Source organism: Hemicordylus capensis, chromosome 13 (assembly GCF_027244095.1).
Source record: "Hemicordylus capensis ecotype Gifberg chromosome 13, rHemCap1.1.pri, whole genome shotgun sequence".
NCBI classification, from domain to species: Eukaryota; Metazoa; Chordata; class Lepidosauria; order Squamata; family Cordylidae; genus Hemicordylus; species Hemicordylus capensis.
This window is the reverse complement of record NC_069669.1, coordinates 10625170-10642984: the sequence shown is the minus strand read 5'-3', so window position 1 is coordinate 10642984 and position 17815 is coordinate 10625170. Positions and strand designations below refer to the sequence as shown.

Below are 17815 nucleotides of genomic sequence, written 5' to 3'. Positions count from 1 at the left end.
CAGCTGCCACCCTTGCCCTAGGCTGTCTACCTACCAACTCGAACCTGTCTCCTGCTCTATTCTTATTTTTCTCTCCGTAAGCCTCCAATTTATCACCATCTTTTGCTCCTCACAAAAAAGCATTCAATGCACATGGAAATCTAGCATTTCAGGGAAAAGGCTAGCTTACAATCCTTTCCCCTGAAATGCTAATTTTCTGTGCAGTGGATTTTTTTTTTAATGGAGGAGCATTGCATCATGAGAGCAGCCCCCTTCACCCTGAGGTGGTACAGCCCACACGCAGGTTTGCCACTTCTGCTCTGTGAGAACTTGGGGCCAAAGTAAACATTCCATGGGAGCTGGTCTTGTGGTAGTGAACATGAATTGCCTCTGTTGCTAAGCAGGGTCATTCTTGGTTTGCATTTGGATGGGTGACCCACATGAGCGCTGTGAGATATCTTGAGGAGAGCTGGTCTTGTGGTAGCAAGCATGACTTGTCCCCTTAGCTAAGCAGGGTCCACCTTGGTTGTATATGAATGGGAGACTTGATGTGTGAGCAGTGGAAGCTATTCCCCTTAGGGGATGGAGCTACTCTAGGAATATGCATCTAGGTTCCAAGTTTCCTCCCTGGCAGCATCTCCAAGACAGGGCTGAGAGAGACTCCTGCCTGCAACCTTGGAGAAGCCGCTGCCAGTCTGTGTAGACAATACTGAGATAGACAGACCAATGGTCTGACTCAATATATGGCAGCTTCCTGTGTTCCTATATTCCCCTTAGGGGACAGGGCTGTAGCTCAATGGGAGAGCATCTGCTTGCAAGGAAAAGATCTCCAATTCAGTCCCTAGCGGCATCTTCAGGTAGGGCTCTTGCTTAAAACCTTGGAGAGCTGCTGCCACTCCGTGTAGAGTAGACCATACTGAATTAGATGGACCAAGGGTCTGACTCAGTACAAGGCAACTTGCTATGTTCCTATGCTGTAAGATATCCCCTTGAGGGGGCAGGTCCGTAACTCAGTGGCAGAGCATCTGCTTGCATGCAAAAGGTGCCAGGTTCACTTCCTGGCATCTCAAGGTAGGGCTCAGAGAGATTCCTGCCCGAAGCCGTAGAGAAACCACTGCTGGGCAGCATAGACCAGGTTTGCTCAACACTGGACCTCCAGCTGTTTTTTGGGGACTGCAGCTCCCAGCATCCCCAGCCAGAGTGGCCAATAGTCAGGGATGATGGGAGTTGTAGGCCAAAGGTGGGCCTAAGCTGAGTATCCCGGGTGTAAACTATACTAGATGCATCTTATGCTGATTTGGTATAAGGCAGCTTGCTTTGTTTCTCTGTTGCTAGGTGTAATGCTTAGTTTGTGCTAACCACCCAGAGATGCGAGTCTGGGGCGGTATGCAAACATCCTACATAAATAAACAATACAGTTTTGAAATTAAAAGCAGGCTCAGAGGAATGCTAGAGGAAGTGTTGCTTCAGCCGTTCCCTTCCAGCCATTTGTCTGCTCAAAATTTTGCTCCTCCCTTTTTTCTTTCACGTGGGAAGAGATACAGGAAGCTTGTGCCTTTTCCCACATGGGTGGGGAAACCGCAAGCTTGGGAGGGGCGTGATTCTTGCGTGGATAAATGGGCGGAAGGGAAAGGGTTTCCGCTGCCTTTGGTTGAAAGGAGGATGTCAGAGCAAAGATACACATGATTGAACATCATGTGTAGTAGTTCAACCACGGGCCAGTTCAACTGTATTGTGCCGTCAAGTCGGTGTTGACTCTTGGCGACCACATGGATGGATTCTCTCCAGGATGATCTGTCTTCATCTTGGCCTCTCAGTGGTGCATTCATTGCTGTTGTCATCGAGTCCATCCACCTTGCTGCTGGTCGTCCTCTTCTTCTCTTTCCTTTAATTTCCCCCAGCATTATGGACTTCTCAAGGGAGCTGGGTCTTTGTATAATGTGTCCAAGGTTTGATAGTTTGAGCCTGGTCATTTGTGCCTCGAGTGGAAAGTCTGGATTGATTTGTTCGAGGATCCATTTGTTTGTTTTCCTGACTGTCCATGGTCTCCTCAAAAGTCTTCTCCAGTACCAAAGTTCAAAAGCGTCAATGCGTTTTCTATCTTGCTTCTTCAAAGTCCAGCTTTGGCATCCACAGAGTGTCGTGGGAAAAACCATTGTCCGAACAATTCTAATCTTTGTAGGAATAGACACGTCACAGCATCTAAATATCCTTTCCAAGGCCGTCATTGCAACCCTACCAAGTGCTAGTCTGCGGCGTATTTCTTGACTGCTGGATCCTTTACTGTTGATGGTCAATCCTAAAAGACCTCCACCTCTCCCACCTCTTCAGTGTCTTTGTTATCAATTCTTAGGCTGGTTGCTGTACGTGTTGTCCTTATCCCAGAGTATAAATACAGCCTAGGTTTTAAATTGTTCTATGGTTTCAATGTTTAATTTGTTTTATGTTGTTGTAAACTGCCCAGGGATGGAATTTTGGAACTGTCTACAAATCTGAAGAAAGAAAGAGAAATATGCCTATAAAGACTTGTGATTTGAGAGAGCCTGCAGTTGCCAGGATGTACCTCGCTCGTGGGTGATGCAGCCCTGTCAGAACCCTTTAGTTTCCACGCCACAGGAGGGCTGGTAGGTAGGCGTTTGCCATTCTGCCTGGAGCATCTTGCAGTTTTTAAGCTGCTGAAAGATCTCCACTGAAGGATGTGTGGGGTAATTGCCCATTGTTTATACTCCTCTGCTGACAGGAACTGCATCGACGCACCTGATATTTCGAATGCATGTTGCATCCAATTGCAAAGAAAGCTGTTATTTAATTGGCGGCATACTCTGCAGTTTTGCATGCAAGAACAGTTGATGATGATTCCAAAGACCAGTTGGTGATTCCGTTCTGCATGTAAACCAGCTGATGATTCCAAAAGGAGTTTCTCACCCTGAAAAAATGAAGGGGAAACCTGAACGGGGCTGTTGAGTGGGATGCAAAGTCTATTTCTTGGACTCAGGCTGGGGTTATTGAGCTTGGGGGCACAACCCACAGCCAAGTTTCCCTTCTTGTGCTCCCTTAGTGGTGAGCTCTTCGTTTTAGCTCCCAGTTTGAGATATTGGTCTCAATAAAAGAAGATAAATAAAGAATTAGGTAACAGTTTGGAGAATGACACTGGATGGCTGAATGGAACTTCCATGTTCAGAGGCTGTCGACCTGTAAGTGCCAGGTGCTGGGAAGAAACAGAGATGTGCTTTTGGCTTCATGCTTAGCATCAGACAGGAGGCAAGTCCAGCCTGTCCATCAGGCACACCTAGGCCGTTGCCTAAGGTTCCAAGCTGTGGGAGGTGCCACTGCACCCACTAGTACACGCCACATGGCTGCCTTGACCCTAGGCATCTAGGTTAATGGCAGCAGAGGCAGTGGAGAGGGGAGCTGGTCTTTTGGGAGCAAGCATGAATTGCTCCCTTTGCTAAGCAGGGTCCACCCTGGTTTGCTTTTGGATGGAAGACTACATGGGTGAGCACTGTAAGATATTCCCCTTAGGGGATGGGGCCACTCTGGGAAGAGCAACTGCACACTTGCATGCAAAAGGTCCCAGATTCCCTCCCTGGTGGCATCTCCCAGATAGGGCTGAGAGAGACTCCTGCCTGCAACCTTGGAGAAGCTGCTGCCAGTCTGGGTAGACAGTACTGAGCTAGACGAACCAATGGTCTGACTCGGTAGAAGGCAGCTTTGTATGTTTCAGTGGGCAGGCGAGTGAGTGGATGAGTGAGTGAGGCAAGTGGGATGACGGGTATCTGCATCTTGCCGGGTATCTTGCTTTGTCTGGGGCACTCAAAAGCCTTGGGCTGGCCTTGCAGGAGACAACTGAGTTACAAACAGGATGCTAGGCTAGATGAAACATCAGTCTAGCAGGGCTCTACTTGTGTCTTTATACACCATAGTTTTAGCCTACCTCCCAGGGCTGTTGTTAGGGTTATTCAGATCATGCACACACAACACTTTGGACACTAAGGAAAAAAACACTGTCCTACTCATGCTAAGGTGATAGTTCCTAATAACTTCCAGGAACAGGTATTTTCCGACACTGGGTTTTGCTGGTGTTGTGACACAGCTGGTGGCTGATTCAGCTCATCTGTTTGGCCTCAGAGCAGTCAGCATGGAAATCAACAGGCACGTAATCGTGCAACTCGGGCGTTAGGCAAAAAAGTCCTGAATTTGCAGTACATTCAGGGTAGACAATAGAAAGTTCTTTTTCACGCCACCCATAACGTACGGCATTCAGTGCCACAGGATGTTGTGATGACCGGTGGCTTAAATGGCTTTCCAAGGGGATTAGACAAATTCATGAAAGGTCTATCGGTGCCATGAATCAGGAAAGCTATATAGAACTTAGTTTAGAAAAAAGGCGACTAAGGGGAGACACGATAGAGGTTTATAAAATTTTGTCTTATGTGGGGAGAGAGAAATCTTTCTCCCTCTCTCTCACAACACGAGAACCAGGGTTCATCCCATGAACCATAGCCAGGAAATGTAGGACCAATGAAAGGAAGTACTTTTTCATCACTAATTTGTGGCATTCTCTGCCATGGGGTGTGGAAATGGCCGCCATCTTGGATGGCTTGAAAAGGGGCTTAGACAGATTCATGGAGGAGAGGTCTATCAATGGCTACCAGTCTGGCAGCTATGGACCACCTCCAGCCTCAGAGGCAAGATGCCTCTCAATACCAGTTGCAGGGGAGCAACAGCAGGAGAGAGGGCTTGTCCTCACCTCTTGCCCGTGGGCTCCCCAGAGGCATCTGGTGGGCCACTGTGTTAAACAGGATGCTGGTCTAGAGAGGCCAGATCTAGCAGGGCTGTTCTTATGGAATGCCACAATTCAGCATCAATGCCATTTGGATTGCCCATAATGAAGGATTTCATCCACACAAAATGGCTAGCCTGGAGACAACTTTAGTCAAACCAGTGGATTTCTTGAGAGAGTTTAGCCGCGGAGACTTCAGAGGAAGCATACCACAGCATGGGGCACCCTGATAACCTTGCTGTCGCCCTGTTCCTTGCTCCGTGTAAGAAAAGCCTGCCTGTCACTATCGGGAACCCAGCCGGCTTTTGATAGCTCACCTGGGTGTAGACCAGAGGTGACTGGAGGCTCAGCAAGGTCGTTGAGATTTGCCTGGCATAGTTTTGAAGCATCGATAGGGCAGTTCTGACTTGTTTGCCAACAGATTGTGCTGAACCTAACACCCAAACCTATATATATAGACCGCCAGCCAACTGGAAGGCTTTGTTTGAAACCAACAAGGACTGGAGAAATGTCTAAAGGAACAGAGCATGGTCAGTGAAAGCTCTAAGGCAGGCAGGCTCCACTTAGCTGTTTTTTGAATACAGCTCCCATCATCCCCAGCCACAGTGGCCAATAGCCAGGGATTATGGGACTTGTAGGCCAACATCTGCAGACAGGCCGAAGTTGAGCAGCCCTGCTCTAGGGTTAAGGAGTCCTATTATACTCAGTTGATGGTAGTCTCTGCTTGCAGATTCAAAAAAAGGCTTTTAATTCCATGGGGGACCAGGTGGAGAGGAGAGCTGGTCTTAGGGAGGAGAGCTAGTCTTGTGGTGGCAAGCATGACTTGTCCCCTTAGCTAAGCAGAGTCTGCCCTGGTTTCATTTGAATGGGAGACTTGATGTGTGAGCACTGGAAGATATTCCCCTCAGGGGATGGAGCCACTCTGGGAAGAGCAGAAGGTTTCAAGTTCCCTCCCTGGCTTCTCCAAGATACCTTGGAGAAGCTGCTGCCAGTATTGTAGACAATACTGAGCTAGATGGACCAAGGGTCTGACTCAGTATATGGCAGTTTCCTATGTTCCTATGTACTCGGTGAGGTCAGTACCACTTGGGGAGACGGATGCTGATGGTGATCTTTGACAAGGTCTACTCCCCTAGAGTTGGGAAAGAGGGGATAGCATGAAAGGACTTTCAGCTCTCGGTGTGTTATCATGCTTTGATTGTCCTGACCATCAGGCCTGCAGTAGCCAAATTTGCAGTGGTGCTTTAAAAGCTTTAAAAAGTTTTAAAAACACAAAAATGACAACAACTTGTTACTGATGTTGCCAGAAGAATGGAAATGAAAATGGGCAAGAATGTCCTCCAAAGATATCTCCATGGAGAGAGGACAGCAATTTGTTCATTGTTGCCCTAATCCTGATCCTAACTTTTTGCTCTGTGCAAAAACCCTAATGATTTGTGGGTGATAACACAGAGAAAGCTGTAAGTGCAGCAATGCTACCACCTGTTCACCATCTCTGGGTGGGGTAGACGGTGCCTAAAATCACGATGGGCATTTGTCCCCTGGGATGATACCAATAGCCAAAGTTTGTGGGCCTGGATAATAGACTCAGGGATTTGACTGTCCACTGTCTGTATTAGGCATGTTCTTGGCCAACTGTATGTTCCAGGAGAGGACGTGACTCTGTGTTGGATTACAGCCTTTACGTGCAGAAGCCCTGGGTTCAATTTTTGATATCTCCAGAATGAAAATGGACTAGAAGGGGATGGAAGATCTCTGCCTAAGAAGTCAGAGAGAGCTGTTGCCGGTTCAGCTGAAAGTTTCAGCCTGAAAGTTTCAGCCTGAAACAGACAATAACGTGCAAGATAGGCCAATAGTCTGTTTCATATTCCGTAGGTTAGCTATGAATTGTTTGACAGGATAAACTTGTTTCTGTGTTTATTTTAAAGCTCCTGTGTGTTGATTCAAAAGCCTGCTGGAATTATGGGCAAGGATCTGAATAGCCGTTGAGGGTTTCCTTTTGCAAAACCTTCCGTCATGTTTAAATGCAACAGCTGCATTGATTTCAGGGAGGAGCCATTGCTCAGCAGTAGAGAGCATCTGTTTTGCATGCAGAAGGCCCTAGCTTTAATCCCTGGCAGCAGAAAGAGTCCTGTCTGAAACCCTGGAGAGCTGCAGCCAATCAGAATAGACAATACTGAGTGAGATGGACCAGTGGCCTGACTCTTTTGAAGGCAGTTTCAGCAGCAGCATCCATAGCTCGATGGCAGAGCATTTGCTCTGCATGCAGAAGGTTCTAGCTCCATCCTTGGCCGCATCTCCAGGGTGCTTTCCAGATTAGACCCTACAATGGGGTCAGGACGCATCTTGGAAGTGTGCTCCCACACTTCCTGTGTCATGACACTGCAGTCCCTACACAGACAGCGAGGTGCCATTCACATTTCCAATACTCTGTTTCGATTTTAATCGCTGCAATATAGAGCTAGGACGTTCTATATCCGGCCTGAAAAAGTTGTCGGTTTTGGGGGGGTTGTTAGTTGTTGTGAGACGGCTCCCCCTGCTGTTTATGTTCTGAGTGCGATTTTCCCAAATGGTGGCATTTTGCTGCTGATGAGAAGCTAGTCTGGAAAGTCCCCAGGTAGGGCTGGAAAGGGCCCCTGCCTCAAAGAAGAGCTGCTGCCAGTCAGAGTGGACAAAACAGAGCCAAATGCACTGAAGCACCAAGAGACGGCCGAACGGCATGCAGTATTAAAAACATAGTCTAGCCTTCTCTGTGTGTGTGTGTTTAACTTTAAAGCATCCATGGAGTAGGACTGATCAGGACTTACCCCATGGATGTAACATATGATGAGGAGGTATTTATCCCTTTCCCGCAGCAGTCCCATTGAAAACTCTCTTCCCGAAGCTGCCATTAAGCTCAGAAGAGAAGCAACCATTGTTACCTATGGAGGCTTCTGTCTTGGGGTTTATAGAAGTTTCAGGGATACATTTTTTTTGTTGGGACTGCACGTTAAATCCTCCTTTCCCTGTCCTGATTGTGCCCTCTTCCCTGGCTGACATTTAACTTTCTATATCTACACACACACACACACACACACACACACACACACATTCCAGGGCAAAGTATGCCTTTAATGTAACATGCAGTTAAGCCATCCTCATAAGCCACCCTCCTATGATTCCTGCGTTCATTTGCATGGGAATCAATGCTCCGTCAGCTTGTAGGTGGCGGTGTGACTTGTTGGGTGGCATGCTGTGCTTGGATGTGGCAAGGAAACCCATTTTCAGCATTTCACTTAATGTGAGACGGGCTGACCTCGAGGAAAGCCACGCCGTCTCTGTCTAACCTACTTCACGGGGTTGTCTTAAGGCTAACATGCCGCTCCGCGATCCTTGAAGAGGGCAGCATGAAAATGTGTCGTCATCACCCCTCTGCCCTTCTGGAACTGGGTTGACAGGGAATCACTTTGAAGGTTTTCACCTCAGCCGCAAGAGGGAAGACGCTTCGTTTATTTTAATCAAGTCTAAGACTATGGAGAAAAACTGGCAAGGTCATTACTGCGGCTGTTTAGCTGACCACACAAATCCTGTTAAGCATGGAGTCCGGGTTAGGCATGAGGTCATGGCGCAGACAATCTTGGCAGACACAGCCGAGATTGTGGTCGCATCTCCTTGCCTGGAGGAGCATGCTGAATGTTCACCAGTTCATGTCATATTGTGTAAACAACTGCAATAATGAATCTTCCTCTGTCCGGTTAAACAGGGAGTCACTTGGGTGGTTCTCATTAAAGAGAGGAACCACAAATTCCAACCAAGCGCTATTGTGGGGTTAGAAATGAAAAGGGACCACAGAGAAAGTTTTGGTGGGCCTGGATATGAAAAGTCCAAGATGAATGTGTGATTCTACAGCTGTACAGCTTGCAGGATCAGGAGAGAGATTCAGAAGGCGGCTGATGTGATGGCTTTCTCAGCTCCACTGCTCTCCTCAAGCCCCAGTAATCCCCACTCCCTTGAGCGTAAGGGAAGGGCCACGTGCTTTTGTTTTGGGGCCTCACCGGCACCGTTCAGTCTGAGGAGAGTCAGCACAGGCACACCTCTACTTATCGCCCACGTCTAGCTTTTGTTTGTATCGGGGGTTGTGGCGCTATCTCTTTATTTACTCACAAAGTTTGTAAACTGCATCGCGTTCCAAGGTTTCTCAAAACAGCTCATAGTAATAACAGTACCATTAAACATCATATGCATGGAAACCACAATGAATGTCCAGCTGCAGTCAGGGCTGGTGCCAGACTATTTTGCGCCCTGTGCGAGGCTAAGTACTTGCACCCCCCCCCACTTGCACTCCCCCACCCCTACACTCTGCACCCCTCTGAGGTGTGCGCCCTAGGCGGCTGCCTAGTTGGCCTAATGGTAGCACCGGCCCTGGCTGCAGTGGCAACAACGAAAAAGAGGAAAACTTCAGGGGTTATTGCTCTATGTTAGCGTGTTGGCTTTCCAAAGAGGTTTGACTGGCCACTGAAGAGGACAGAATAATAAGCTAGATGGATTTTGGGGAGAAGGACTTGTGGCAGTGAGCATCAATTGTCCCCTTGGCAAAGCAGGATCCACGTTGGTTTGCATTTGTATGGGAGACTATATGTGAGTGCTGGAAGATATTTCCCTTAGGGGAGGAGGGTCTGCTCCACGTGCAGAAAGTCTCAAGTTCAATCCCTGGCAGCATCTCCAGGTAGGTCTGGGAGAGACTCCTGCCTGAAACCTTGGAGAGCTGCTGCCAGTCTGTGTAGACAATGCTGAGCTAGATGGACCAAAGGTCTGACTCGGTATAAGGTAGCTTCCTATATAATTATAAGAGGATGGGGCCCATAGCTCAGTGGCAGAGCATCTGCTTTGCATGCAGAATGTCCCAAGTTAACTTCCTGGCAGCATCTCCAGGGAGAGATTGGGAGAGACTCCAGCCTGCAACCTTGGAGAAGCCGCTGCCAGTCAGTGTAGATAACACTGAGCTACATTTTGCATGCAGAATGTCCCAGGTTCAGTCAATACAAGATCCCTCCCTGGCATAGTGTGTGGTTAGAGAGTTGGCCGAGGACCAGGGAGACCCGAGTTCGAATCCCCATTCAACCATGAAACTCACTGGGTGACTCTGGGCCAGTCATGTATCTCTCAGCCTAACCTACCTCACAGGGTTGTGGTGAAGGATAAAAAATAAGCCTGCACACCGCTCTGAGCTCCTTGGAGGAAGAGTGGGATAGAAATGTTAAATAAATAAATAGATAAATAAGTAAATACATGAAATCACCAATACAGGGCTGAGAGAGACTCCTGCTTGTCACCTTGGAGAGTGGCTGCCAGTCCGTGTAGAGTAGACAATACTGAGCTAGATGAACCAAGGGTCTGACTCAGTATAAGGCAGCTTCCTGTGTTGCAGTGACTTAGTATGATTAAGCAAGACAGTTCTTTTGTGGCTTGACTCAAGGACTCTGGGATCAAGCATTGCTTTGGGTCTTCTAGCCGCGGAGACTCCTTTTGTTGGTGGCTGCCGCTGCAACGTTGGGCCACCTTTTCTTGAACCCAAGTGTTGGCCTGTGTCTGTCTGTACAAATGCCTGCAGCTCGAAGAAGGTCTTGCTATGTTTGGAATGCACCTGGGGTGACTCCCCTGGATTCCATCTTGTCCTTCAAGCGCCATTCGTACCTGGTGGCTAAGAGACCTGCCTGCAAGGAGGCGTGTGCATTTCTTTTGCCTGCTTTCCTCTTGCCAGCCGTAAGGAATGAGTGGGGGTGGGAGGGAAATAGCCAAGCAGCAAAGGGCTGAAATAGGGAGTTCGGCTGAGAGTTCTGCCTGCAAGTTATGCCCTCCTCCTGTTCCACATAGCTGCTGCTCCTTTCCTCTCTTCTGTCCACTTCTGGCCAAACAGGCACCCACGGGGAAGCCGTCCTGCCTCTTCAGAGCCCATGTCGACCTGTACCAGCTGACATCTGAAATCACCCGGGCCACTGCGCCTTCTGTCCCTGTCATATTTGGTTCTCAACAGGGCTTGAGATATTGGGGAAAGTGTCAATTATTAACCAGCCTAACGAACACACTTTGCAAATATTTATCTAGGCGGGCAAGAATGTTGACTAAGTAGTAGTACAAAATAATAGAGACAAAAATTCTTTTATGTGAAGCCTGGAAATATCTGATCAGCACAACTACAGTTTGTTCCTTGTTCTGGGGTGTGTGTGTGTGTGAGAGAGAGAGAGAGAGAGAGAGAGAGAGAGAGAGCATTGGTCTATCTATTTCAGTATTGTCTTCACAGACTGGCAGCGGCTTCTCCAAGGCTGCAGGCAGGAATCTCTCTCAGCCCTGTCTTGGAGATGCTGCCAGGGAGGGAACTTGGAACCTTCTGAACTTCCCAGAGCGGCTCCATCCCCTGAGGGGAATATCTTACAGTGCTCACACTTCTAGTCTCCCATTCATGTGCAACCAGGGTGGACCCTGCTTAGCAGAGGGGACAAGTCATGCTTGCTAGCACAAGACCAGCTCTCCTCTTAAGTTCAGTGGTAAGAGCATCTGCTTTGCACACAGAAGGTCCCAGATTCCCTCCCTGGCAGCATCTCCAGATAGGGCTGGGAGAGACTCCTGCCCGCAACCTTGGAGAGCCGCTGCCAGTCAGGGTAGACAATACTGAGCTAGAGAGACCAAGGTCGTCTGACTCCAAATAAGGCAGCTTCTTAGGTTCCTAACCCGCAATTGGGTTCTGAGCACTTGAAGCTGTTTTGCACGGAGTCAGATCATGTAGCGCAGTCCTGCCTCTGGTCTGGCTCTTGCTTGGCCCTCCCGGCTCTTTTTGCTTCAGATGCCAGGGGCTGAACCGGCACCTCTGGCACGCACAGAATGTGCTCTACCACTGAGCCATGGCCCTTCCCTATGTTCTGATTTTTTAGAAATATCTGGAAACCAGCCCAGTGATAATCAGACTTCTTTGCAAAGCAAAATTTGGTGCTTATGAAAACAGCCCTTTGGTTCACAGCCACCTTTCCATCCCAACGCTGCTCCCCAGAGTTGAAAAGTGGCTCATTCTTTCCATGAAACCTGAGAATCTTGCCCATCCACCTGCGGAGGCCTTAAGCAAAGCACTAGATAGAACTTTTTTCTTTTTTAAAAAAAGAAACATTGTGATGAAGCTGCAGCTGTCTGCTGGCCCTGTGTGTTGACTTCCTCGGTGCTGTTCTTTCGGCAAAAGGCTGAGAGGAGCTGTCCTTTAATACAGCCACATCCTTTGCTCAGTTTTGAATTTCTCTGAATATATCTCTGTAATCCAGAGAGCACAAACCTGGGCAAAGGAGAAGAGTCCTTCCAAATCTCTCTTCACGAGAGCAGAATGGCACTCCTCTCTTGTATTTTGTTTCTCCTTCGGGGCAGGGGATTATTGACAGAACGGCTACCTTCTTAATGGATGGATTTCTGCCGTGTGGCAGGCAGAAAGCAAGAGGTGAAGCTTCCTCCCAGCATGCATGGGGTGGGAGAGCTTCACCTGTTGACTTCTACCTGTCACACAGCTCTTAAAGCCACACAGCCTCTGTCCATGAAAAGGTGGCCGCCATGATTCTCAATCGCTAGGCAGTTTTGCTAGGCAGTTTATTTATAAAAACATACTGCAGGAAGAAATTCTGTGGGCATTTCCCGTCATCATCTCGCAGAAATGTTTGTCACTCACACTGTTCTTTTTTTTAAAAAGTTATTGATGTTGTATGTAAGCGTGTTACACTGTCACCCTTGCTAACTAAGCAAAGAGGCATCTTTCAAAGTGGCGATTCTCTTATATTTATCAGGAGGAGAGCAACTGGCCCTATCCAACCCCAGCACAGCATCCCTCCAGTGGCTGTTGCTGGTTTGTGTCTTATGTTTCTTTTTAGCTTGTGACCCCTGTGGGGATAGGGAGCCATCTTCTTTATGTATTATTTATTTTTCTATATAAACCACTTTGAGAAATCTGGTTGACGAGTGGTATATAAATATTGTAGTAGTAGTAATAGTCACCTTTCGTACTTGTTCAGGTAGAAATGTGGGATATAAAACTACTCTATATACTCTGGAAATGTCATGATCCTTATGAACATAGGATCAGAGTGCCTGCAGGCAAGTGAGAGCTATCAGCAGACTTGAGGTGACCTGCAGATATCTCAGTGTTAAAAGAATCTGAAGCGGGGAGGGGGAAACGCTAAGGGGGCCAAAAAATCCCCAAACTGCCCCGATATGAGGCAATGGGGTGGAATGTTTGTGGGCTCAGAAAGCAGTTAACAGACATTCCCATAGTCTGGGAAACATAGTCTGGGAAACATACCAGTGAAGATTCTAACTGGCACCTCTGGCTTGGTAGTCAAGCCATTTCCCTGCTGCACCACTAGGTGGCTCTGGGTCTTTTGGTAGCAAGCAAGAATTGTTCACTTTGCTAAGCAGCATCTGCTCTGGTTTGCATTTGAATGGGAGACCACATGTGAGAACTGGAAGATCTTCCCCTTAAGGGATGAGGCCGCTCTGGGAAATCCTCTCCCTGGCACCATCTCCAGTCAGGGCTGAGAGAGACTCCTGCCTGCAGCCTTGGAGAAGCTGCTGCCAGTCTGGGTAGACAATACTGAGCTAGATGGACCAAGGGTCTGACCCTATATAAGGCAGCTTCCTATGTTCCTATATATAATCCTACAGAGCGAATAGATCTTCAAAACATCGCTGTCATCTAGGAGCTGGGCACGGATCATCTGGGTTTGACTCTGACCTCTGCCCTGGACTCACTGTGTGGCCTTGGTCAAGTCACTCGTTCTCCACTTGTAAAACTGAATAGGGCTGTCACCCACCTCTTACACAGTTTGTGTGAGGAGAAGGAAAAGAAAACACAGCTGAGCTAGTCAAGTCTTTTGCAGGAGTATTTTATGTGCAATTAGTTGTGGCAAGCAGTTTCTGGAGGACTAGGATGAGTAATTCTCTTGAGCAGGCTCCAGTGTTCTTTGGCAGAAGATCCAGATGCTGCCCCACCCCTGCCTTGGCATAGAGCAGGAAGGCCCATGGTGTCCTTCCCGTAAATAAGCTGGGCCCTTGACCCTCTCCTCCACCCCCCACACCCTCCAAGGAGGGCTTGGCCTCTGTTTTTAATGAAAAGAAAATTGATACCAGCCAAAGGGATCCTGCCACCATCTGTTCTCTAGAGTAATCTCATGCTACGTCTGACTTTCATTAACGTTTCGTGCATGTCTTTAGCCAGAGGTTTAGCCAGGGCTCACCAGTGCCTCTGAGCAGCTGCAGAGAGTTTTCCATACCACTGGGATACCTCAGTCGGTCATCTTGTTGCAAGCCGGTGTAGTGTGGAGGCTCTGTGAGCTGGAGAATGTTTTGGCTATCATTGCCTGAGTAGCCACAGCCGGTTTTCAGGCATACCAAATGGGGCCGGAGCTCAGGGTGGAGCATTTGCTTTGCATGCAGAGTGGGCTGGATTGATTCACAGGCTTGGGAATCATGCCAGTATTGTTGAGTCCAGCAGTTCTCCGGGGTTTCAGACGGGTCTTTCCCAGCCCTACCTGGAGATGCTGCCAGGGATTGAACCTGGGACCTTCTGCATCCAAAGCAGGCGCTCTACCCACTAAGCAATGCCCCCCTCCCCAAACCGGGAAAGCCCAGCATAATCACTTGCTGCTGGTTGCTAGCATGACTCCAGAGACCTCTTTGTTTTGGAAACTATTCCAGTAATACTGGCTGCATATTTGAATGGGTGTAAACAAAGAAACATTTGGGATGATGAGTTAGGCTGAAGAAATGTTACAATGTCCTGTTTAAATGATTCTTTACTCATCCGTCACAGGCCAGTGCCATGGTCCAGATCCGAGGCTTTCCCCTGCCGCCGCTGTAAAGCAACTGATTACCAACAGTAATCAAACTGGTTTAACTTGCATAGCTCACAAGCGAGTAATTCTGTGGAGAGAATAATTCTGTGAGGAGGTGGTGAGGGATCTCACGCCCTCAGCAAAAACAGACACCCATCTTCTGGCTCTTGCAGAATGGGTGGGAAGGAACCCTGATGGTGCAAATCAGAGTTTGCATTGATACTTATTAGTGCGATGATGGAACTTGCAGTGGTGTGGAATTTGATTTTGAATGTACAGAATGTGCATAGTGGATTTTGGCAATGTCTGCTAGACATGCCAGAGACGGAAAAGAGGTGAAAGCACTTGCAGCTTTTTCTGCGTTATCACCCTTTTTTTATTCCAACCCCCGCAATGTCTAGGGTAAAATTGCAGTCATTTTGGCACAGAGCAAAGGGTTAAAGTCAGGGTGACGGTAACAATGAACAAATCGTTGTACACTCTCCATAGAGTAATCTTTGGGGGACATGCCTGCCAGTTTTCATGTCCCTTCCTCTGAGATCGATGCAATTTGATGTTGTTTTTGTGTTTTTGAAAACGTTGATAAACACTTTTAGAACACCATTGCAAATGTGGTTGCTGCAGGCCTGACGGTCAGGACAATAAAAGCATGAGAATGTACTGAAATCTGAATCTTGTCATGACCTCTTTGCCATCTCTAGGAGCGTAGACCTTGTTCAAAATCACAATGAGCATTCATCCCCCCACCCCAGTGGCTCCAACCACCCTTACTAGGGTTGCCACATTCAAGCTTCTGAAAGCCAGGTGGCCTAATTTACAGATTATGCAAATCATGTGGCAACTAATTTGCAGTTTATTTGTTTGTTTTATATACTTTCCCCTCCTTCTCTGCCCTCCCATGTGATCGGATACAGAGTGAAATCTGGGCAATCCAGGCAGGCAGCGCATTTGAAATTTGTGTAAATCCAGGTGGGATTTAGCAGCCAGGCAGAGGAGCCAAAATCCGGAATTTACCCTAAATTCCTTGGGACATGGCAATCTTCACCCTAACTGGCTCATATACTATTTGATTGGCTTAAAAGCAACTGCAAGGTCTTATGAGAGGAGAGCTGGTCTTGTGGTAGCAAGCTCAGATGGTCTCCTTTACTAAACAGAGTCTGCCCTGGTTTGCATTGGATGGGTGAGCACTGTACGATATTCCCATTAGGGGGTGGGGTTGCTCTGAGAAGAGCACCTGCAGGCTTGCATGCAGAGGGTCCCAAGTTCCCTCCCTGGAATCTCCAAGATATGGCTGAGAGAGACTCCTGTCCTATCTATCTATCTATCTATCTATCTATCTATCTATCTATCTATCATATTTTTATAGTACTTGATATGTACATCTCTAGGTGGTCTGCCTGCAGCCTTGAAGAAGCCACTGCCGGTCTGGGTAGACAATACTGATCTAGATGGACCAAGGGTCTGACTCGGTATATGGCAGTTTCCTATGCCTATGCCGCCCCCCCCCCACCGCTTTAGGTCCATTTCCTGCTTTAAGCCTGTCTGATGCATGAGGGGTTGTTTTCTAGCATTCTGCCTATTAGGCTCCAGTGGTATAATTTAGCCCTCCAGCAGGGCCTGAAAAGCAAACTGGATTCCCATTGTCCACGCCTCACAGTACGATTCATTTGCTGCTGATTGATGAGGCATCGGCAGAACGAGTGGTAACGCTTCATTAAGAAAGAGGTGCCAAAGCAACGGATGCCAGCCATCCGAAGGCAAGCGGCAGGGATGTCAAGCCGTTGGGTGATGTACTGGCGAGCCCGTCATCCCTGCTGAAATATTCTCTGGCTTCTTGCTTTCATGTGCTCTCGCCACAGAGAGGCTGCCACCCATTTGAAACCTGTCCAAGTGGGCCTAGTTAATCACGGATATCAGAAATCAATACAGACATGATATATGACTGAGATATGCTCATGTGGGGGCTGCATTTCAGAAGGAGTTTGAATGTACAACATATAGGGGTAGGAAAACAGACATGCAGTCGCTTCCCTTAGCAACACCCACGAGCCACCAGTTTTGCACCGTAAGGCAGGGTTTCTTAACCTATGTTGTTGGACTACAACTCCCATCATCCCCAGACATGGCCTTTGTGGCTGAGGATGATGGGAATTGTGGTCCCAACAACATCTGCGGGCCCAAGGTTAAGAAACCCTGCCACAAGGCATTCTTGGGCATGATTCAGAACAACCTTGTCTGGCCACAAAGCTTTGGGGACGTTAAAGATGCGTTTTTCACAGGCCTCGGAGTCTCTCTGGTGGTGTTCTGGGCCCCTGCCAGGAAAGGGGCTTCTCCTTCCAGGCTGCCTCGTTCAGTCACTCTGGTTATTCCAGTCCGGATGTCGCGCAGGTCTTTTGTTTCCTGCCTGAGACGGTCAGGCAGAGCAGCTGTGAGTCACCCTCCAAAAGAATGCCTGGCAAAAAGCAGAAAGCGTATGGAAAGCAAGAGGCAGCTGCATAAGCAGGAGGGAGGTTTAACTAAGGGCCTATGGGGAGAGCCAGTTCGTTCCCAGGGTTTCATCATCATCACTCTAGAGCTGTCATTCCCAAACAGTGTGCCATGAGAGGGCTGCTAGTGAGAAATCACCAACGGAAGGCTCTGTGGAGCCCAAAGCACCTGTTCAGGGAGGAGGAGTCTCCCCACTGCAACTCTGCATGATGAAGTCCTGAGTCCTCCACCAGCCCCACTTCCTTCCAGTCCTCGTCCATCAGAGGTAATTCTACCTCTGTCTCTGTGATGGATTGGATCGTTCACTTCCTCCAGATGCAGAGGTGCAGCAAACTGATTGATCCTCTGTGTGCTCATATCAGGCACTCGTGCAGAGGGCAATTGCTTCTTCTTTTTCAGCCTTTGGGGGTATGAGAGTGAACTGTGCCTCTAACGATAAAGCCTGCCTCACCTATCAAACGTTTGGGTAGCAGTGCATGAACTTTGCCACATCTCAAACAAAACTGTGCAGATGAAGGGGTGGGGCTATGCAGATGAGTGGGTTGGGCTATGGTGATAATTCCTGCCTACCTCAAAGGGTTGTTGTTTGGGTGATTGTTGTAAAAGCACTTTTCAAATAGAAAAGAGAATGGTAAAAGCAAAGTGCTTTTGCGAACAGTATGACTAAGTTAGAAAATATACAGTGAACAAGTATCTTCGGAACATAATATCGCAGATGAGAACCCAA

At 48.1% G+C, this 17815-nt stretch overlaps 1 protein-coding gene across 6 annotated transcripts in view; it reads left to right on the top strand.

The window, feature by feature from the left end:
• The window catches only part of PPL (periplakin), a 65991-nt gene that overhangs the window by 18798 nt on the left and 29378 nt on the right, over nucleotides 1–17815 (top strand). The gene's annotated exons all lie outside the window — the stretch shown is intronic.